Source organism: Equus asinus, chromosome 24 (assembly GCF_041296235.1).
Source record: "Equus asinus isolate D_3611 breed Donkey chromosome 24, EquAss-T2T_v2, whole genome shotgun sequence".
NCBI lineage: Eukaryota > Metazoa > Chordata > Mammalia > Perissodactyla > Equidae > Equus > Equus asinus.
In genome coordinates this window covers 30,077,620-30,102,351 of record NC_091813.1, presented here as the reverse complement: position 1 = coordinate 30,102,351, position 24,732 = coordinate 30,077,620, and the positions used below count along the sequence as shown (strand labels likewise).

At 36.3% G+C, this 24,732-nt stretch overlaps 1 long non-coding RNA gene across 1 annotated transcript; it reads left to right on the top strand.

The window, feature by feature from the left end:
• Positions 1-10,410: 10,410 nt before the first annotated feature.
• LOC139041856 (uncharacterized) lies at positions 10,411-12,642 on the top strand. The gene is made up of 3 exons (XR_011497878.1): positions 10,411-10,487; positions 10,888-11,079; positions 11,546-12,642. It is a non-coding gene; the product is annotated as an uncharacterized lncRNA (long non-coding RNA).
• Positions 12,643-24,732: the final 12,090 nt, after the last annotated feature.

The following is a 24,732-nucleotide window of genomic DNA, read 5'->3' as shown; positions in this document are numbered from 1 at the left end:
TGCAGAATATATAGTTGATAAACTTTAACACCCATTTTTTAATTTTAAAAAACAACAAATTTGGAGTGGAAGGGAACTTTCTTTTCTTAATCTGTTATAGGATATCTATTAAAAAACAATAGCTAACATCATATTAAATGATGAAATATTGAATGTTTCCCCTCTAAGCCAGGAATAGGCAAGATTGTCTACAAGAATTTTTACTCACAATTTAGGACTGCACTGGCAATCCTAGGCAGTACAATAAGGCAACAATAAAAAATTAAAGCGCATAAAAATTGAAAAAGAAAGAAAATTTTAATTTTGGAGATGCCATAATTATGTATTTAGAAAATCCATTAGAATCTATAAACCACTGGAAATAATAAGTGAATTTAGCAGGGTTATTGAATGTTATATCAATACAGAATATACTGTATTTCTATGTATTCACAAAAAAACTCAAAAATAAACTTAAGAAATAATATGATTTAAAATAATATCAAATAATATTAAATACTTAGGAATAAACCTAACAAAACTGTGTAAGACTTCTTCATTAAAACTACAAAATATCACTGGTGGAAATTAAAGTGACTGTAAATAAATAGACACATACACTTTGTTCATATATTTGTACAGTGTCAATTTCCCCTTGGTTAATCTACAAACTCAACATAATCCAAAAAAAGTTCTGATAGAGTTTTTGTGGGTGTGTGTGTGAAAATTAAGTTGAATCTAGTGGAAATTAGAGGACTTTCAATAGCTAAGACAAACTTAGAGAAGACAAAGATACCACTTCTTACTGTAAAACTATAGGAAGCAAGACAACTTGGTACAGGTATACTGACAGAAAATCAACCGACAGAGCAATATCAGTTGTTCACCACCAATTGCCGGTCTCATAACTTTATAACAACTCTTCTTCAGTTTTCTGTCTGGACTACAGTAAGTTTAGAAACTCATCACTGGTTTTCTGCACCAGTAGCCACAACATACATATAGAATTTATGTGCATTAAGAGAAAAACAACAGAAATTGAGTAAATGTTAGGGATAAGCAATTCAAAAACGGATAAATGCAAGTGTTAGCAAAGATGTGGAGTTGTGCTGAAACTCACTGGAAATCAAGGAAATGGAAAGGCAAACAACAGCGAATCCCATTTTATACCCCCTAGATTGTTACAAATTTGCAAATTGGGTTATGACAGAGCTTTAGGAAAACAGGAATCCCTTTGCACTGCTGATCGGAGCATACAGGATAGCATAGCAGCCGTTCCCAGTCTGAAGATCAGTCTGTACAGATTAGATAAATCAAGTATTAAAGATCCTGTGGCCCTGCATGTCTACTCCTGGGTATAACCCTAGAGAAATTTTTACAGAGAAGTATAAACGTTCACCTCTAAGACGGTCTGTGGTCATGAGAACCGGTAAGCACTCTAGATGTCCACCACTGCAGAATGTGGTATAAGCACACCATGGAATTCTATCAGATATTAGAAACAACCAAATAGATGCCAATACAGTAATATGGATCAATCACAAAAATATAATGCTGGCTAGGAGAAAACAGTTAGATCTCAATAACATCTAGGCAAATTTCAAATTCATGTACATAAATGGCAGGCATGCAATCTAACAAAAATAGATGCACATCAAATTCATTTAATTGGTTGCATATTAGCGGAAGGAGAATGTGGGTGAAGATCACAGCTAAAAGAAAGTAACCAAATAAGTATAAAAGGGAAAACACCTTGAACTACTGATTATGGCATTCCCCAAAATAGGGACTTTTGTTAATTCCACTTTCTGCCTACCCTCAAGGTTCAAAAAGACATCAATCAATCAATAATGGAATATCCATACAATAGCGCACCAAATGTATTAAAGCCATTGCTGGGTAAAAAACTTAAAACAACTAGTGGTTTAAAACCACACACTTATATTATCTCACAGTTTCCGTGGGTCAAGAGTCCAGGCATGGCTTTGCTGGATTCTGTGCTCAGGGTCTCACAAGGCTGCAATCAAAGTGTCAGCCAAGCTGTGTTCTTATCTGGAGACTTGATGGGGAAGAATCCACTTCCAAACTCATTAGGGGTGTAGGCAGAAGTGACTGTCCTGCAGCTGCATGGGTGAGGCCCTTTTTTTCTTGCTATCTGTTGGCGGGGACTCCTTTCAGTTCCTGGGGCTGCCCTCGTTTGTCCCCTCCGTATGCCTCTCACAACATCACAGCTTACTTCTTCAAAGCCGGAAAGGAGGCTCTTTCTCTCTAGTCTGCCAAGACAGAATCTAATAAGGAAAGTAATCATGGAAGTGACATCCCTTCACCTTGGCCATATAATGTAACCTAATCAAGGCAGTGACATCCTATCACTTTTGCATATTCTATTGATTAGAAGCAAGTTCAGCCCACACTCATGCAGAGTGGATCACAGGAGGACATAATTTATCAGAGGTCACCTTAAGGTGTGTCCTCCACACTGTGCAAACTTTGAAATCAATGAGGCACTTTTAACTTACTCTAACTTGTAGACAGATTTCCACATACATTCAGTGAAAAAGCAAGGTGCAGAACCATGTATGTAATATATTACAAACTATGCTTAATAACGAAGTGTGTATATGTGTTTAATTTCATAGATGATTTCTAAAAGGACGAATAGGAAACCGGTAATAGTGATCCCTTCTGCAGAGTCACTGAGTTGGGAAGACAAGGAAGGTAAGGAACCTTAGTGTTATCCTTGTGTATATTTTCAATTTTGTACCAAGTGCAAATAGTAGCTTTTCAAAAAGTAAATAAGGTTTCCTATAGGAAATTGATATTCTAAAAATTGCAAAATGAGAGATTGCATAATATACAAGCTAAATAAATCAGAAACATCTCAGGATCAAATATTTTCTTCCTATCCGGAACTTTGTATGGCAAGGGAGTGACGATATGTTTGTAATCGTGGTCTTTTGAAAAACCAAAGCTGTAAGTATAAAAAATACATTGCTATTCATCACATAAAGCAAATTTTAGAAGACTGATGAAAATATAAATTAATTGATAATTGTTAACTTGTATGAATAACTAAAAACATCTTCTAAACAGAAATCTGACAACTTATTTTGCCATCAAGACTTTGATTGATATCATATAGCCTATAGAGTCAATTACTATGAATCGCTCTAGTTCAAAAAGTACACAATTAATCAATATTCAACTTGGATACATTCTAGTATGTTAACTAATATAGAGATGAGACTTTTATTTTTCATCCATCATGGGATTGGTATTCTAAGGAACATAGTAACACACTTCAGGCATCATCCCACTATATTATTACTATATTTACACTTCAGAGAGAGTAGACAGCAAGTTTTTGATCTGTGTACTTTCTTTATCTATCAGTAATTGAACATTAATTGGTCCTAAATAAATATTTGTTGAACATTAAAATAAAGTGTGATAGAAAGTAGTGAGATTGGTTTTCGTAAAGATCTGTAAGTACAAGAAAATGATCCATATTTGCCTGATAAAATGTCATTTCTATCTCTGAATGCCTTAAAGATTATAACAGTGACAGAGAAGCAAAGTTCCATCCTTTGGTCCATCATCTGAAATGTAGCCTATACCTTTCCAATTATTGAGGTAGAGTGATACCAAGGTTAGAAAGTTCTAGGGAACAAAGCTGCTTTGAACAATTTCAACCTGGGATAGTGATAAAATTTGGCTCTCCTTAGCACTGGGCCAGCATAACAGTAACTAAGGGTAAACAAGGGGAATGGTACTAACCCAGATGTATTCTATATTTTCCAGATATCCTCAAGAACACCTAGTCCTTTGTTAGGCCATGTTTCAAGTGTCAGATATGTAAAACCTATCTGTAGATACAGAAGCTTCTCCACTAGTAGCATCACACTAGCTCGCAGACACATGTATGTGTGTTTATGTGCGTATCTGTATGTATATGTTTGTGTGTAAGTCTGTGTGCATAGGTGTGTAAATACTTTCCTAAGTGTTACTCATGGTTTTAAGTATTTCACATATGTTGTCATTTATTCCTTATAACAACCTTACAAGGGAGATTCCGTTACTACCCTGGAATCTATTGAAGAATTTATTGAGGAAACTGAGGCACAGAGAGGTTAAACAACTTCCCTTTCTCTTAGGATTAAGAAGTGCCAGAGTCAAACTCAAACCCGAGCAGTCTGACATGAGAGTCCAAACTCTCAAACACCTGCCACAGAGCTTCTCTGTTTTCTGGGAGAGCAACATTGCAAGAAATTGGACTCTCTACGTAGCTTTAGCTTATCCCCAAGTAAGGTGGAAAAGGAGCAGTCCAATCATAAAATACATTTCTATGCTGGCTTCTCAAGTAATGAAGTTTTGCTTAACAAAGTGTGTCATCCAAACGCCCCTTTTTAGCAGTGACATTACCATTTTGAAAACATTCAAACTGGTGTGCTTTGTCCCATGAATATGCCTTGGAACCATCTGCCTTCCTTCTCTCAAGCTTCCTGAGTTTGAATGTGACTTCTTCCAGCCCTTGGAGGAAAACAACTTCTGCCTTGTGCTGCTGTAGTGTTTGCATTTCAAAGTGTGCCTGATTGTCACTCTGCTCTGGGTTGGCTGTCAGGGAAATTGGGCAATAGGAAGTATATATTGGTATATGTGTCTGTTATGTTTATAATTTATGCTCTTTGTGAATCTAAGCTTAAACTTACAAAGTAGATAAGAAAGCAGTTTGTATGCTAGGAAATACAGACTCATAAAAATGAGAATGTTTATTTGTGGTATAACATTTCAATTACTCCATTACAAACAGACTATTAGAGCTGCTTATGTCCACCTCCTGTCATCTCCCCAGCATAGAATATCTCATTTTATCATATAAAAGTCTCATTTTATCATAAAAAAGTAAAGGAATGTTTTGAACCAAAGTCTCATGGACAGCAAGTCTTAGACCATCCTTCATTAATTTACACTTCTGTGCTTTCTTACTCCCACCCAACACATGTGCATTGAAGTATATACCTGCCTTCACTTTTAAAAATTCTGATTCTTGACAGCACTCATCTCTGTCTATACATAATTCATCATAATTACTATCAATAACCTTCTAGTGCCAAGCTCAATTCTCCCAGGAGCATAGAGAAGAGATATGGATGGCTGCATGCTTTTAGGCACATAAAACTGTCCTAAGGGGGTGTACACATTACTTCTAGTGGCTACCCACAGACCCCAGAGGAAACAGCATACCTTTCCAATGCACAGACACTGTGCTCCCACCTACTCAAGCAGGAAGCACGTTAGGACCAGAATCACATGGTAAAAATCAGAAGCTTATATTAGAGCTTGTAATAACAAGGGTGGGAACTTGACTACTTTTGTGCCCAATACTTTTGGAGAGAAGAATCTGGCTGTCATCATTTTCTAGTACCAAAGTTGCCTGTGCTATTGTAGTTTGGTTGGGGAGGCACTACATTCACTGGGAGAAAGGACATTCTTGATGAAAGTGGAACCAAGGCATCTGGAGGTGACAGAATAATGATGTTGATAATGCTTGCAACCTTTCTTGGTTGTGCGGGAGAATCAAAGTTTCAAGAGCGACTCAGGGTTCTTAGACCAGAAGGAGGAATGAGCATGTCCATTGTTATGTGTCTGTTTGTATGGTAAGGGGAAGCAAGAGCATAGAGCTATGCACAGATTTACTACCTTTGTGGATAGCCCCTCCTCAATTCAATAAAAGTTGTCGGATTTCCAGAACTTGCTTCTTCAAGGGATCAGGGCTGCCTCATTTTTAAAGAATGGAAATATGTATTTGGAGTCAGCATATATTTCCTGTTTCTGAGACTGTTCCAAGATTTGCTCAAATCTTGCTTTTTGCCCTTAGCATTTCTAGGCCCAGTATGGTTGCTTCCTCTGCATTCTTTTCTCCTGGGTGTGCAAATGAGCCACAGGCCTGCTACGTGTCCATGAGGGATATAGAGGTTGTCAAATGCCCTCCAGACAGAAACCTATTTGACTTTTGCTGAAAGGGAAGAAACAGACTCCTTAATGTAACTCTAACTTTTCCTTTAAAATAATGCATGACCATAAATTAGTTAATAAATCCTCATGGAATGCTTAGGAAATCCATACGTATATGAAGGAAAAGGATGTTTTTAAAACCAACATACCACAGAAACACCTTCTAATGAATGTTGCCCTCTTCGAAGTGATCATCTGATGAGGCTCTCCTCCATTTTAACAGTTCTGCCATAGCTCCAAACTGTGTTGAATGTCTTCTGGAACTGCCTTCAAAGTTAGTTTATGAGCCACATAAGAAAACCATTACTTTACGGTCATACCTCATAAAATTCCATAAAGGGAATAGGAAAAACAAAGTGAGACAAATGGGGTGTGGCTTTGCCCATCCGTAAAGCCAGCTGAAAAGATGGACTCTGCATCCTTCCCTGGACATTGACAGCTGACGTTCCTTTGGATATGCAGTAGAAAGAAATAGAGGTAAGTATTCTCAAAGAAAAGGATCTGATGCCTGGGTACCTAATCACACAGGTGTCCATAAAATCTGGAAACACATAGAATCTGTTTTTATAGATTGTAGATGAGTTTGGTATTACATATATTCACCTGTGTTTCAAGATCAGATGGATGCCCCTGTAGAACCATTAGTGGGAGTGCAAATCGGGCCATAAGGAAGGTGATCTAGTCCCATGTAAACAACTCTGATGGCTGAATTCCTTTTCCCCCCATGAGTCACTGCTCTAGTTTAGGCCATTATCAGTCCTCACCTTCTTTACTGCTGTTCCCTCTTACCAGATCTCCCTATCTCTGATCCATTGCCTAAACTGTAGACACAACAACTTTTCTAAATCATGCATCTGAATGTGACACTTCCTGTTAAAAACTTGCAATAAACACCCTTTACCTTCAAGATGAAGCTTACTACTTAGTATGATATTCAAATCTTTCACATTTTGTCCCCTTGTGGCCTTTAGGTGGATTAACCTGGTCTTGCTATAGTCTCTTTTCTCCTAAGTGCCCTCTAGACTGATGGACTTGCTTCCAAGAAAGCACTGTTGTCTGCCTAGTTTCTAGAACTTCATACATGCTTCTCAACGCATGCTACTAAAATGTCTATCCAAGATTTTAATGTGCACAACAGCTGTCATCCCCCAGTGGTCTCCTCTTGTTCTAGACCAAAGACATAGGAATGTATCTTTCTAGAAGTGGTTTTTATCATAGTTACCTAGTGTGCATTATTTAAATTGCCAGTTTCCTGGACGATCCTATAGGCCGTGACTCATTAGGTGTATTGTGCCCAAGAGTCCGTATTATTTAAAAGGCATGCCAGGGGACTCTAATGTAAGTTTTAATACCACATTTGAAAAATCCTTCTGGGATCCTCCCCCACTGTCATTAATCAGTGTAGGAGAGGATTTTGGTCCTGCTCTAAAAGTTCTACAATGAATAGATGACTAAGCACAGCATTAACCAAACAGTAGAACTTTGAGAAAGAATTGTTAAATAATTAATTGTCATGAAATGGCCAAAAGCCCTCTTATCTTATTGTGGTAGCTAGGGCACAAACATGGCTGCAAATAATTGCATCCATCCTTGCACATGCACACTGCTCCTCCCACCAAGAGAAGGAGCACTATGTCTTTCTCTTTGAATCCAGGCTGGTCCTGTGACTGTTTTGAACAATGCAATGCAAAGGAAGTGACCTTCAAAGACTTCTGAGTGTAAGCAAGCATTGTGAGAGTCTGGCGGCTTCAGCATATTGTCTTTTAGGATATTTCTTGAAATCCAGATGTCATACAATAAGAAGCCCAAGCTACAGGGAGGGGATGTTCATGTGTGCTCTGGTCAAGAGCTCCAAAGGAGCTTCCAGCTAACAGCCAACATCAATGCCTGCCAAGTGAGAGAGCCATCTTGGATGACTACAGCTCAATCAAGCCTCAGAAGACTGCAGCCCTAGCGAATGCCAGGAAGGGCAGAAGACCATCCAGCTGAGTCCTTCACTGTACAATCATGAGAGGTAATAAAATAGCTGTTGTTTTAAGCCAGCATGCAGTAATAGATAGCTGAAACCCACATCCATTCTTTTCTTTTCTATACTACTGCCACCTCACATGGGAAACAGTGCCTTCAGTTTTGAAAGGCAATATGATTAGTAACTGTACTCCTTAAATGGAGTTAATATGTAGCTTTTTACAAACCAATTTATTTTTTTGCTTATTTGTATTTAACCACGGACTAATATTATACAAATGCCTCTGGTGCTTAAGTCGCAATTTCTTGGCCCACTTCTGACTTTAGCTGCAGCACAGGTGGCCGTTCCGTCTTACCTTGTGCTGGCTGTCAGCATCTCATCCTAAGCTCAGAGTGCACGTCTTTCCTCATTCTTTGAGCAGGTCTTCTCTACTTCTACGGACCTTACTTGGCCAGTACACAAGTACATTCTTAACTGCCCTAGGTTGATCCTTCAACCAATAAGCTGGTGAGACTGGATAAATGTTCTAGTTGCCCATCATTCAGGTGAAAGACCTGGAATATTCTATAAGGTTCTTAGATATCTTGGTAGAAAGAAGCTCCTTGCCTAAGGTAGCATCCCAGTGCACTCTTCCATTGACTTTTCCTTCTTCATCCTCCCTACTCTCTCACTCTTTCTTCGTGAGCTCATCTCACAAATCATTGTCTCAGTCCCAGGAAATCTCCTAAGCTCTTGTCTCAGATTCTGCTTTCAGGGGAAACCAAACAAACGTAGTTACGCATAAGCTAATGTTATGGACCAAATGTTTGTATCTACCCCAAGTTCACATTGAAGCCCTAACTCCCAGTGTGGCTATATTTGGAGAAAGAATCTCTGAGGAAGTAAATAAGGTTAAATGAAGTCATGTGGGTGGGGCCTCAATCCAATAGAACAATTTCTTTATAAGAAGAGGAACAGACAGCAGAGAACTCTCTCTCTCTCCCCTGGCTCACACACAGAGGAATATGAGGCCATGTGAATATGCAGCATTCCATTTTTGTTTTCCTGAGTCCCTATAGATTTGTCTTCATGGTTTTGACCAGAGTTTCACTTGTCCTTGGGCCGCTGCTAGACAGAATGTTATTTCATAGCCTCTCTCCATCCTCTTGGACCTGAGGAAAGTACACAGCCCTCACAAGGCTAAGAGATTTTGTTTTTAGCAACATTCATGATATAATTATAAGATACAAGAAGATTCATTTTACTGAATTTTTACTTCATAACCAGTAGTGTGTTTATGGTATTTTAAAGGCTCATTCCAGTTCACTTTTGTTCTCCCATCAGTTTTGACCTCACTACTTTTTTCTCTTCCATGAGGATGAAAATTGTTACATTAGCTCTTTATTCTCATGGAAGGTGTTTTTATATCCACTGTCATAGTTATTAAGGAAACTCTGAGATCACCCATCCATCGTGAGGTTTAGGTCAAATAGAATATCAGTAAGTCTTTATCTCTATTTCATCTCATCTCTAGTATTTTTCCCTCTAAACTCAACATCCTTGAATCAGCCCCTCCGTATCTCTCCTCTTGTGAATATCATGAGATCTGAATTTCATGCCACATGCTTTCCCTCAATACTTCTCGCATCATTCTCTACAGCAAAGGTTAAAATTGAGGAATCCTATAATTTTGCAGGCCTTCAGTTTTGATAAGGACTTTTAAATAAGTAATTTCATAGCCATATTCAGGATAAGAAGGAAATGGCTAATATCTATTATTATTATTAATTTTTTTTGGTGAGGAAGATTTGCCCTGAGCTAATAGCCATTGCCAATCTTCATTTTCTCTCTCTCTCTTTTTTCATTGCTTGAAGATTAGCCCTGAGCTAACATCTGTACCAATCTTCCACTATTTTGTATGTGATGTGCTTCCACAGCATGGCTGATGAGCAGAGTATGTCTGTGCCTGAGATCTGAACCCACGAACTTGGGCCACCAAAGTGGAGCACACAGAAGTTTAACCACTTGGCCACAGGGCTGACCCCCTACTTCAGTTAACTTTAGCATTTTAACATGGAGATCTAAAATAATAATGCAACATACTGGATTATACGTAAATCATACTATACAATATTTATTGCTAGATGCCAGACGTTGTATTAAGGATTTTATTTACATTAAATATAACCTTCAAAATAACCTTTTAACATAGATGTTTTATTATTTCTATTTTACTGAGAAGAAACCAAAGTTCGGACAAGTAGAGTAACTTTTCTGTAATCTCAGAGACAGTAGATGGTGAAACCAGAATTTGAGTCTCTGATCATTTTAATAAATCCTGTTGCCTACTTCTACTTATAATGAAATAATTATGACAAAATAGTCATTTTTCAGTGATATTTGGTAAAATATCACAGATATTGGTAAAAATGTTTTGTTTGAGAAATCATTTGGTGACCTCTATTCACAGAAATGATTGATTCTGCTAATAGAGTATAAGCTTCTGCCAATTGGGAGCAGTGGACCTGCATTATCTAGTTTTCAGGTAAGGCTACCCTCAATGGGGAGATCAAGTCTGAGAGTCAGGCTCAGATTCCCGAACTGTAAAATAAGTTTTATCTTTCTATGATTTCAAAGTAGAATAAGAAGTTTATGAAACCTATGAAATATTATCCGTATCCGTTTAATTTTATTTTCATTGTACAGTTCTTGAAAATGAGACTTCTAAATGGCGTATGATTACAGATTACAGCAGTTCTTAACTCACATTCTCTGTGTTATTTGTAATTGATTTGCCGTGACCGTAGACACTCCCCTTTTTCTCCACGCCATAAGTTAAGCCTCTTCCTTTTTCTCTCAGACTTTGGTCTTTTTCATATTTAATGACACATGATTAGCACTTCCGCAGGACATTGTCTCATTTTGTTTTCTTTTTCCCCAAAAAGGTTCCAAGTGAAAGAAGGAAGGTGTCAGAGGCTAGGGAGGAGCCAATTTTCCTGGATCACAGAGCATATTTGGTGGCCTTGGGGAGTGAAGATGTTCCTACATGATTAACCAAGAAATGAGTTTCCTCTTTCTGCAAAGAACACTTTCCTCAGAGTACATCTCCAGTGTGGACACAAGAAAAACCAACACAGGTATTCATCCAACCAGCTAGAGAAACTACATAAACTTGTCAACAAATGGAATGACAAATATCACAAAGTTTTGCCACATCCTAGAGAAAAGTACAAGAGCACTAAATCCTGGTAATAAAAGCTTCTCAGAGGAGCCAGGTTAAGATTTCAATAAAAGATGTTTGTCTTTTCAGTAAGTAAAATTTGTTACTTAATTTATTCATATTCCAATGAATAGAATTATGGACTTAGAAGTACTGTTTTACATTATCTGGTCAAATCTTTTTGTTTTTTGATTTTAAATACATGATTAGATGAATACTATACCAAAATCCTGCAGCAAGTTAGAAGAGCAGAGACCACTTTTACAGAGTCAGATTTTTTGACAGTTTTAAACTTTCCCTTTGCATTTAATGTTTCTCTTGTCCATTGTTGCCAGCAGCAAAATTTCTTAGAAAGCCTCATGAGGGTTGTGTGCTTTCCTCAGGTACAAGAGGACAGAGGGAGGCTATGAAACAACTTTCTGTCTAGCAGTGGCCCAAGGACAAGTGAAACTCTGGTCAAAACCATCAAGATGAATCTACAGGGACTCAAGAAGTCAAAAATGGAACGGTTTCTTGTGTTTAAATTAAGATGTGCTACAGAGTCGTGGAAACTTGGGCTTTTATTTCCCCTTTTGACTTAATCTGACTGTTAAAATGTTGTTTTTACAGTGAACATGAACTGCTTATATAAAAATAAAAAAGGAGGTTGAAGAGAAAATATTTCCATTTTTACGCCGCAATAAAAATTACCGGTACTGGAGGTTTATAGAGTGAAAAGGGGGAGTTCCCAAGAGCATCTTCCCTAATAGACCTACAAACCTCACTTCCCAGACTTCTCCTCCTTTCTAGCCTCCTTCTACTCTGTCCCCTTTTCTTCTCCAGGGACCTGGAGCCTGCGGATTCCAGCTAGGGCAGCTTCTAACCTAGCCACAGAGGATGTTTTCTTGCCTCTAAATCCTCTTGTAATATAGTTTCTAACTAGAGTCTCAAGTCAGAAAATTACTTTCTCTACTTCACCGATATCTCTACTCTGTGCTCCAAACACATTCTGCATAATCCAGGACATTCTAGACTTGTGCATTTCATAGCACATATCTTACTGCATTCTAATTTTTTACTTGTCTGTTTCCTCCACTGGTCTATGACTTTTTGGAGGTTAAAGTGACTTTTATCATCTCTGTATTCTCACCATTTAGTACAGTGAACAACTCAGACTAAATGTATCATCAATGTTTTTTCAATTTGAAAGGAGGAAGGAAGGGAAGGATGGAAGAAGTGAGGATAAAGAGACAAAAGGGAGAGAACAAGCATTGTTATATATTGTGGTTATAGATCCTTCTATAGCTTCAGTAAACCCAACCTAGGAAGACAATAACATTAAAAAGTGTATGGTCACCATAAAACTTACAGTAGTGTGTTTGTGAGAAACCCATCTCCATATTGCAAAGCACGTATGTATAACATGGCCCCTGAAACCAGATCCACTTGCAGTTTAGGGTGTACTAGAGCAACGCTTATTTAAATTTTAGGGCATTTTGATTTTAACTATTCTAACACTTTGGAAATGGATTAAATTTAAATATAGATTTTAATAAAAATTAACATGGAATAAATATTTTTGTTTATAGGGTCTAAAGCTTCTTGAAAATATCATTGCCCTTTAATGGGAGTTGAAAACAATTTTCACTAAAACTCATTTCCTGTACGCATGATACAGGTGGCATATCAAACTAAAGTAGTCACTCTAAAGGGTATTGTTCTTATTCTATATCATTTACAAATTACCCAGTTTCCATCAATTCCATCATAAAGATGGTTACAAGTTATATTAACATGCCTGGTGTCTGATAGAGTCTATTGACATTGAACTTTAAAGCAAAGGAGAGAGAAAGAGAGAGGGAGAGAGAGGAATTTCTTTTCAGGAAAAAAAAAATTACAAGATTTCCTCCATTTGCTGGTTCTTGCATTTTACTACTTTTGCAGTTGTGTTATTTTTAGCTTTAATTCTTTTCATTGCAACTTAAGCCTTTTTTCTTGTTCTCTCCTTGATGAAGATGGAAAGCAGCTGGCTGCCGACTACCTTTACCAACCCCCCCTTCCTCAAAACAATACAAAGCTCATTTTTTCCCATTCTCCACCTGATCTGATTGTTTTCCCAAGTCACCTGAAAGTGTAGTAAAAGAAAGCACTAGAAATTATACAGGCTTTTAATCAGTCTACCACGTACATGAATTTCTTTCACAGATTTTAATAATTTAGACTGTGTGGGATGACAGAGATTCCTCTGAATAAAACTATATACAGAGAGAAGAAGTAGACGTATTTTCTGTACTCTACATTACTTTTGTTTAATTTTATTCATAAAAATTGTAGCTATAGTTTTAATTTGAGAAAAGGTTGAAAGCAACCCCTGTAAGGTTTTATTGATCATGTGTGTATACTTAAGCATCTTCTCATTGGTGAGAGGAAGGAAGAAGTGTGAATTGAAAAATCTTTATCTTCTAATAAAATGCCTTGATTTAAGCCCACTAATTGCTTAAGTTCTCACTAAGTCTGACCAGAAACGTTTACATTGAAAATGTGTGCAATTAAGAATCTTTTATGTTTTGTAATTACATTAAAAATAATCTTTTGAAAAGTGACCAATACCTACATTTCTGAAAATAAATTAATTAATGCAACCATGGAATATGATTGTTCATCTGAACATGAAAAAGTGTTGTCCTGTCTCATCACATGTCAAACATTCTCCAGGGTTATTTTTCGAATGCTTCACCATCATTAACTTGAGCATCATTGTCCTACACCTGGACTCTTTCACTAGCTTAGATACCAGCATTTACTAGAGCGCTCTAACCAGATGCAGCAAGTAGCAAAGATGTCACATGCCATGTGGGACTGTAATATAGTGCACCTGACAACTGGCAGAGCCCTTGGAAACGAGGCTTAATGGTTAAACGAGTGCAATTAAGTGTGCTGTTCCATCTTTGCTGTCCCAGAGTATGAGGGTGCTTAATGTGACTCGTCAGCCCCGTTCCAAGTTCCAGACACTTAGAAACTGAATGAGCATAAATAGCAAAAGCCACAGTAAATCAGTTGCACAAAAGAATTTATAAATAGAAAAAACGATAAGCAATTTTGGTCTGCTGGTTTCTTTTCAGTAACGCAGCTTAGCGTTATATAGTGTAGTAGTGCTAGAATCATTTCCAATTCAACCCATTTAACTTTGCTATATTACAAGTTCATAAAAACGCTATCTCCCTTTTCTAGAACAAACTAACCATTTGTAAGCCATACCGTCTCAGGGAAGCCAGTGATGTCTTTCAATTCCCCTGCCAAACTCAAAACAAGATTGTTAAATTCAGGTTAAGAAATAGTTCTGCACTGAACTATGTTGCAAGTCTATCCAACAGTGATTTTGAAACAATCAATAGTACAGAGAGCCGAAAGTCCAAGATTACCGAAATTGCCCATTTGGACAATCAGGACAAACAGAGCTGGAACATCATTCTGTGCTTCTCTGATCAATTGTTGTGCTCAAGAAGACAAAAAGAGAGGAAAATATAAACTTCCTCAACTCATAGTCAATAAAACTGTAATTTTAACTTCAACAGAAAAAAAAGTAACATCCCAACTTGGCAAACAGAAAGGAAGATTTCAGACGAGAGGCCACGTGAACAACCTTGAAGAGGTCCAAAGAAAAGATTTAAGATCATCTGTGCAAAAGACAGCAAGCGGGGACAGAATAAAAGTGATTAACCAGCATGAGTTCAAGTCTTTCCACTACAGAACAGAGAAAGCATTCTCTTGCTCTAAAATTCTTCAGCACGCCAGAAAATTACTTCTTTAAAAGAAAACAGTAAAAGAAATTCTATCATGATTCTCAGTTTTAACAAAATTTAAAACCCCAAAATGTGCTATACTAATGGAATAATATGAGTCAGTGGGCCAATTTTACAATGCTAAGATTGGAACAGACATTTTAGATTGACTAGGTTTTACCTGAAAGTTTACTTGCCTATAAAATTATATGTATTATTAAAGAAGCTAAAGTAAAATTGAATTTAAAACTAAAGGAAAGAAATTAATGCTATCCATTAGCTAGATTCCAAAGAAGTCCAATAAACTTTATTACAGTATGATTTTTATATATTGTCTAATGATATTTCTATGGCATTTTACAATGTGTCTCACAAGGAAAGTTAGCAATAAACACAAACGAAGAACGTAAGTGTATCTGATACATGGAAGCAGAAACAAAGCACACAATGAGGTCTCTGAGATGCAAACGTGTGTGGAGCCTGCTGGAGCAGATGGCCCAGTTGATGAGAATTTCAGACAGTTTACAGCCAGACTTTAGGTCCAAAGTCAGCTCATTGAAAATAAAAAAGCCACCAACCTGAGACAGCTCGACAAAGAAGTAAAAATGTATCAAGTTCCAGCCATTGGTAATTGGGTTCATAGAGGGCAGTTTGGGTGAAAACTTGAGCTTTCATGTTTTTATTTCTGAAAATAAACCTGAAAAGTCAGATACACCAGGAAGACTATGATAATTTAAAGATTTAGGTTTATCATAATGATCAATCCTTCTTTCCATTCATGAAATGTAAATTGGTCACTCAGCAAACATAGCACTGCACAAATTTTATCCCCATATTATTAAGTAAGAGAGGGGACTTTTCTTTCTTGTTACACATTAATTAATGAAATGGATAACAGTCGGCATATGGCATATGGTGCTCCTTTCACACCACTGTGAGCCATGCCACTGAATGCTACATCACCCTTCGAAGAATTTCCTCCTTCTCCTCTTCCCCATATGGCATTCAATTCTAAAATAGATTTATCTGCACACACTCGGTGTCTCTACTCAGTATTCCATAGTTTGGAATTAGTGTGGCTGAAAAGATGAGAGCAAGTTCATATAAACCTTTAGCTCCTAGTTGGGTCTATGGATGAGGGATCTCATCCACAGGTATGTATTTCCACAGAATGTGTGATTTCCACAGAATTCAACTGAAAACTAAACTCACTTATCTGCCTTGATAGCTAACACCGCATGACAACAGAAAAATTAAGATTAATTATTTAGGTCTAATCAAACTGTTTAATTCAACTCTCTTACCTGTTCAGAAGTTTGACCTCAGAAATGCAAGGAGATGAAGAGGCAGATCAAAGTTTGGCACAGGGAATTTTGTCATGACTTCCAATATAGAATTACATTGCAAACGCCAAGGCTCCATAGTGGAGATTTATGAAGTGAGTTAAACAATAGAGTGTCATTAGTGCTGACTGACAGCCTGATACTCCTTTTCACGCGTGATGCTTGATTAAAGACATGTTGTTTGATTAAAGACATTTGCCTAAGTTATACAGTAAAATATGTTTTGTCCATAACACAAAGGTAGAAATTTTGCCAGTAATCTTTTGTGATTCTCAATTCTAAAGGTTAGAGGAAAGACTTGGTCTGAAAATTCCCCACTGCTGGGGGTCTCATATTAATGAGAATGGGGCGATGGGTTTTGGGGGTTATTGTCCCCTCCTTTAGTTGTCTACATCTGCCAAGAAATTTAATGGACATCCTTTCCCCTGTTTAACATAATAATAATAAATTTCCTCTTTGATATGCCAAATAACTGTAGGCCATTCTCACTCTCTTTTTTTGATAGACTTTATTTCTTAGGGAAGTTTTAGATTCACAGAAAAATTGAGCAGAAAGAGTTCCCAGGACAAAGAGTTCCCATATACCCCTGCTGCCCCTACACATGTGTGGTCTCCCCCATTATTAAAATCCCCCACCAGAGTGGCACTTTTCTTACTGTTGATGAACCTACGTTAGTATATCATTATTACCCAAAGTCCATAGTTTACATTAGAGTTCCTTCTTGGTGTTGCACATTCTATGGCTTTGGACAAATGTGTAATGACATGTATCAACAATTATAGTTTCATAAAGAGTAGGGTCACTGCCCTAAAAATCCTCTGTGATCCTCCTACTCACCCCTCCCTGCTCCCTAACCCCTGCAACCACTGATATTTTTACTGTGTCCATAGTTGTGTCTTTTCCAGAACGTCATACAGTTGGAATCATACAGTATGTTCCATTTTCAGCTTGACTTTTTTCACTGAGTGATACAGTCAGCCCTCTGTATCCACGCGTTCCGCTTCTGTGAATTCAACCAATTGTGGATCAAAAGGCCTATGATGGTTGCATCTGCACTAAACTTTCGCAGACTTTTTTTTCTCATCATTATTCCCTAAACAATACAGTCTAACAACTACTTATGTAGCATTTTCATTGTATTAGGTATTATAAGTAATCTACAGATGATTTAAAGTGTACAGAAGGATGTGCATAGGTTATAGGCAAACACTAAGCCATTTTATGCAAGGGACTTGAGCACCTGCAGATTTTGTATTTGCGGGTGTCCTGAAACCAATACCAGTAGATACCAAGTGATGATTGTATGCATTTAAGGTTTCTCCATGTCTTTTCATGGCTTGATAGCTCACTTCTTTTTAGTGCTGAATCATATCCCATTGTCTGGATATACCAGTTTATTTATCCATTCACCTACTGAAGGACATCTTGGTTCCTTCTAAGTTTTGACAATTATGAATAAAGCTGCCATAAACATCTGTGTATAGATCTTTGTGTGGACATAGGTCTTAAACTCCTTTGGGTAAATATCATGGAGGGCAATTGCTGGATTGCGTGGTCAGAGTAAATTTGGTTTTGTAAGAAACCTCCAAAATGTCTTCCAAAGTGGCTGTACCATTATGCTTTCCCATCAGCAGTGAATGAGAGTTCCTATTCCTCCACATCCTCACCAGCATTTGGTGTCATCAATGTTCTGGATTTTGGCCACTCTAATCGGTATGTAATGTATCTCTTTGTTGTTTAATTTGCATTTCCCTGATGAAATATGGCATGGAGTATCTCCATAGGCCATTCTTAATGGTGAATTGAAATATTATTTATGCTTGCAGTACACATTTCTGTCTCTCAGTTGGGTCAAAAACATTTTTAGGATTCTCCAGATATTACGTATTTTATCTTTCCTGGTAGAAGACAAAAATAATTTGTCTAACTCATTTATGCTTACATAACAATTTGTACATAATTCTGTTTACCTATCATATTAAATTAGTATTATTTACTTAACGGCAATTCTACTGTTTTCCCTAGTAGATTATGTACTCTAAAAGGTCAGGATTCATATATATTTACTTTTGTATTCTGACTGTATATAGTGCAATCAGTGCTCACAAACATTTTTAAATGAATGATCATTATATATTACAGGTGTACATATTAGTGATAATATAGGAAGTTTTATAAATATAAATGGAAAATTTGCTTTATGTTTTTGCTGAGGAAGATTCTCTCTGAGCTAACATCCATACCAATCTTCCTCTACTTTTTAGTATGTGGGCCACCAGCACAGCATGGCTGCTAACAGAGTGGTGTAGGTCCATGCCTGGGAACTGAACCTTGGCCGCCAAAGCAGAGCGCACTGAACTTAACCACTAGGCCACTGGGGCTGACCCTGGAAAAATGTTTCAAACTAAGATTATCTCACTTGTTTTCTATTATTTACTTTTTATTGTGACTAAAGATTAAAACTTACAAGAAAGGAAATATGAAATAAGAAGCAAAATGAATTACCCAAGAAATTTCATATTATGTGTTAAGAAGCAGGAAATACAGTCCTTAATATACAAAAAGATCTTAACATATGTACCTATAGAATTATAGCAAACCTCAAATTGAAATACTTTTAAAAGGATAGAATATTGCTAACCAATTAGTATGGCCTTTAGAAAGGAAGGCACACTATTCATTCATTCCTTGACATATTCATTCATTCATTGTCCAAGTACATACAAAAAATACAAAATGAAATAGAGCCATTGTCCATATCATGTCCTAAAACTTAGCATTTGGGCTAAAAACTGAAGATACTAAAAGGAAGTGCTAAGAAATCTTGCAAAGAAAGCTAACTTTCACCTAGGCAGAGCAAGGGAGACTTCGTAGAAAGTAGCAGAAAGTGTGGGTATCCCTTAGAGGTCTCTGCTTCTGGTGAAAACAGTGATAGTGTTTAAAAGTAGTTTTGTTTGTTTGTTTGTTTGTTTTTGTTTTATTACACACACTCCTTGAAATGTCATTCTAAAAATAGAATTAAAATGCCAAGGGCTTGAAATAATTTTAGTTAGGAAACAGGCCAGGCAAGTAATAACTCAGCTTATTTTAGGAAAAATTTGAACAGGTTAATAAGCCCTTCTAGGAAGTGATTAATAGCTTATATTAAATCAGTGGATCTACATCAAGGAGAATGATTGACCTCAGTCCTGGAGAGCAGAAGAAGACATATGCCAAATTCTTCCTGATTTAGTGAAATACGGTAACAGAAATAGAGTATAAATAGCCGCTCATTTGAGCATTTAGAGATTGTATATTTGGTAAATGAATTCGAATTTTTATCAGTAAATACTTTCCAGAACCAAACTATGCATTTGATGATAATTATATAACATTGTGATCATATTTGAGGTGTTTAACAAATGACCTTGCAACACTGAAAAGGAAATTTGATTCAGTCCAGTGATTTAGTCCACTATCAGCTGGAATGCTCTAAATCCGTCCTTGACCATATTTTAGCCATAATATAAAATTGTGTTTGTTTCTACCTCACTTTATTCCAGGTTTATCTGAGATAATAGAAACAATTGAACTCAAAACAAAAATATTTATAATTGGAAAGTGAGAGCATCTTTGGAAGGGACAATAGGAACAGAAAAATTTTGATAAAATAGAATAAGGAATGTACACAAAATGCATGCCATAAAGTCTTGTGAAACAGTGAGATGTGGGCTATGAATTTGCCTTTGAGCTTCATAGCAACCAACCTAAAAAGGATATGTGAATTATTTACATGATTCACAATGTCCATAAGGCAAAAATCAATTATTCAGAGAGTCATTGGTAATCTTGGTAATGAAACCACAGACATATTTCTTCCCTATGTTCTGATATCTCTATGTGATATGATACAATCTGCTGAAACATTTCTGTAACAGACCCAATATTGTGTTTCACAAAGTTGTCATGCATTTTTCCATGTATACTAATCATATAATGCTAAAGTTTCAGGCAGAAAAAATTATTTCACCCGGGTATGAAAATTCCCTGTGAAGCAGTTTAATCCAAGAATAAAATTAGGCTATCTACAAAAGTTGATTTTTACCTGTGCATCTTTCTAGTATGTTCCATGATTGCTAGTTCTTACACTTGCACTTTTGAGAACTATTAGACATTAGAGAGTTTGAGATTACACTCCCTCACAAATTCCAGAAAAATTCCAAGCAATTTGAAGACCAAGTGGAAAGTAGATGCAAAGTTACGTTGTGTACGTTAGAAGAATAACCTGGATTATAGACCTCTATAAAAAGAAGATAAGAGAAACATTCATGGGCATGATCAATATTTCCCCCCCAAAATATAGAGTTTTCTCCAACACAGAAGGAAATGAGTGTTTGAGTTTCCAAAGTTCTATACCAGTAAGCATGAACAGTATATTTTCATGGAAAAAATTTAAGTGAGCATTGCAAAGCTTCCTTATAATCACAATGAAATGTTAATAAATATATCAAACTTTGGATGCTATAATTTAGTGTTGAAGCCTTGAAGAAAACAGAATTTTGAGCCCAACACCCTAATTAATGAGTTAGCTTGCCAAATAATTTCAACTGTAAGGGAAATTATCAAAGAGATGACTTTAGTTTTTGTCCAATTGTTTATTAAAATATTTTATTTATATCAATAAAATCACGTCCTTTGCATATAAAATGCTTACTACATATTAATTCAACATTCGATTAATGAATATTTGTAGATTGATAATAGTAATCTTTTTTTTCCTGCTTTTTTTTTCTCCCAAAATCCCCCAAGTACATAGTTGTATACCTTAGTTGTGGGTCCTTCTAGCTGTGGCATGTGGGACGCTGCCTCAACATCGCCTAACAGTGCCGTGTCCGCGCCCAGGATCCAAACCCTAGGCCGCAGAAGCAGAGCGTGCCAACTTAACCACTCGGCCATGGGGCCAGCCCCATATAATAATAGTAATCTAATAGCTACTATTTGTTATAGTTTTATAATGTGCCAGAGAGGTACTATTCTAAGCACCGTACAAATATTAAATAACTTAATCTTTACAACTACTCTATGGAATAGGTACTATTTTTAACTTCAGTTAAAAGATGAGGAAACTAAGGCACAGACTGGCTAAGTCACTTGGCCAAGGTCACACGGTTGCTAAATGGCTGAGCTAGAATTTAAACCCAGACATTCTAAATCTAAAGCATATATTCAGAACCAATTCAAACCACAGCAGCAGATGCGGAAGACATCTTGATGAGCAAGACAGACGTGACCTGTACCCTAACAGAGCGAAGGGGGAAGGAATTGTATTGAACAAGTACCTGCAATGAAGATGTGTTTGATGTAGGCACTCACAGTAGGGGAACTAACTTAATCTTTAAAAAAAAGAAAAAAGGAACAAGGAGGCCTGAAAAAATGGATAGGAGCTTTCCAGGAAAAGTGGGGAAGGGGAAAGAACCTTCCATGAAGAGAAAACTGCATTTGCAAAATCCTATGATTCTATGAATTTATATTTAATAATATGGGGTTATCTTTGTCAGTACTGTATATATAGGATGGTGATCTCTATATTGACCAAAGTAATAGATTTATGACCCTGTCTTTCACTTCCTACTTCTTCCAGATATAAAGTTTAAGTCTGCAGAGTTTTTAAATTACATAACTCTTGCTTGAAAATATTGTAAATTATACAGCAGCATAAATTATCCTGTGGCAAGTTTGGTACTTCTGATATTATCATTAACATCACAATGCTTAAGTGATGAAGCATGCACTGCTAAATGCCCGGCATATTTACTTCATCAGAAAATATATAAGTTTTCACTTCAAAATATAAAATATTCTATTACCTAATATAGTTGCAAGACCCAGACAGCAAAGATACACACAATAATATTTTCAACCCAAGTTGAACACAAAGAATGAGAATTAGTCTCAAAAGCAAGTGACCTTGTCCACTTGGGAGAACATTTCATGCAACACAGTGCAAGTTGCACAGTTATAAAACCAGAGGTGTCATTTCTACAACGTGAATTTTGAAAGGAAAGGGCATTTTAAAGACACACCCCCAGCCCCCTTGTCTGCCATAAGCTGGGTAGCTCAGCAGTACAGAATCAATGATCTGTACTAATACCACAAATCATTGGCATGGGAGGAAAAATAGAAACTCAGAGACTTCAAGGCTTTGCAGTTGTAAATAATAGCATTGATAAAGGAGAAAAAGAATAGCAAAAGATAATGATTTAAAAGGTAATTTTTTTTTGTACTCATAAAATGGGTATCTCTATTTTAGGATTTCTAGTTAATACATGGTTCAAGAAATGACTCAATCTTGTTTCATGTTAGCATTTAGTAATGTCTACTAGCAAATGTTTTGCATTTTCTTAGAAATTCATGGTTTAACAATAAAACGAGAAATTCACCTTGTTTCCATGTGTCTTCCACTTGCAAATGCACTAGATTTAATTGTACTTGTCATGTGAATCAAGTACATCACAGAATATCATTCCAAATAAAAATTTAGCCTTTCCAACTGGATGGAATTCTAGCTTTCATGGAATTTTAACTTTTTTAAATCAATTTTATATATTTATTTTGTGTGTGTGTGACAAAGATTGGCCCTGAGCCAACATCTGTGCCAATCTTCCTCCACTTTGCACGTGGGACGCTGCCACAGCATGGCTTGATGAGCGGTGAGTAGGTCTGCACCGGGGATCCAAACCTGCAAACCCTGGGCCCCCGAAGCAGAGCACACAAATTTAACCACTATGCCACTGGGTCAGCCCAAATCAATTTTTTTTTAATATCAAAAGATTTTTGTACTCTGGTTAATTTGTTTTTTATACTTATAGAATACTAAAATATAACGTCTACATAGCTATTGCCAGATTTGTCTTTCAAGAGGCACTGATATTTTATGATTTCATGAAACATGCTCTATTTTTCAATGTGTGAAGGATAAAAGTCTTTTATTCTGTCTTTCCTTCCCAATCCTCTGCTTCCCTTGATGCTACACACTCAAGAGTGACTCTTGATGATTGGTTAATGAACAATCCTAAACGATACTAAAATCAAATTGGGAAAGAAATGGGAAGAAATACACATCAGTTCCCAGCTAATTCCACACCTTAAATTTTGCCCATTGTAGCCATAATCATGAGCTCTGCCCCCTAATTTTTATGACCTCTGTTTATATTTGCCACAATAGAAATGAGCAAAACCATGTCTTAATTTTGGCTACCTATGAAGGAATTCGTTCCAGTTAGAAAATACTCATTATTATTCAACACTGTTATCATAACAAATATTTTTTGAAGGATAAAACTATAACATCATGAGTAATGAGAGGAAACAGAAAACACAAACTATCATCTGGCCAAGCTCAATTCAACCAGTGACAATGTTAATGCATCAATTCCTCTAATGAAGAAAGTGGTCACCAGAAGTGTCACATAGAGAGAAATACGTGCTGATTAATTGACAGGTACTGTGATAGAAGAAAATAATAATGTTGGAGATTATGAAGTAACTCTTTTGAATGGCAGTTTATCAATGATTGTAAGAATCATAACTTATTCCAACGCTTATTCTGAGAAATCTCTCATCTTGTCATAAGGGAAAAATTCAAAATAAGAAATTAAAATAATTTAGGTAAAAGGCTCTTTTAACACTGTGTTTTATGACAGAAGTGGTTTTTAAAAAACTTAATATAAAAAAATGGACACATTAAGTCATAGTTATGTGATAGTTTAAGCAACCATGAACATGACAAGTATTGTGACTACGAAAAAAACATGAGGCAACAGTTTATGAAATAATTTATGTAAGATAATTAAAAATCACAATTTTATAGCCACTGTCATTGGAACTATGAAAAAGATATATAGAGAGACAGAGATAGATATAGAAATATAGATATATAGATATATCCGATAAGGTACAGATAAATGTAAATCATTGGATTGATAGCAGTAATTTTATTTATTGTTAAATATTTATGAAATATTGATTTAATATTTCATTGAGAACAAAAAAAATACAAGTTATACTTGGAGTTTTTAAATATTGATGGTCAACATGAAATATTTTTCTTTTAGTTTAAATTAATTTTGCTCTAATTACTTATATACACACATACATATAAATATATATTTACAGATTAGTATAAACTTTCATCCTTTCTTCACTAGAATATAAATCCCCAGGGTGAGAATTCTTCTCTGTTGTGTTCACCGATCTATCAAAAACATCCAGAATAGTGTCTGGCACATAGTAAATTTTATTAAATATCTGTTTGATGAGTGAATGGATCATTTTAAGTAATTTTGAACAGCTCTGTCAGAATTCATATGTTCATATGTCCATATGTGAATATGCTATTCTTAGAGTAAAACTCCAGTCTCCCTATTTTTTAATTAATAGTTTGGATTTTTATTGTATTGTATGAAAAAGAAAAAACATGTGGGTGCA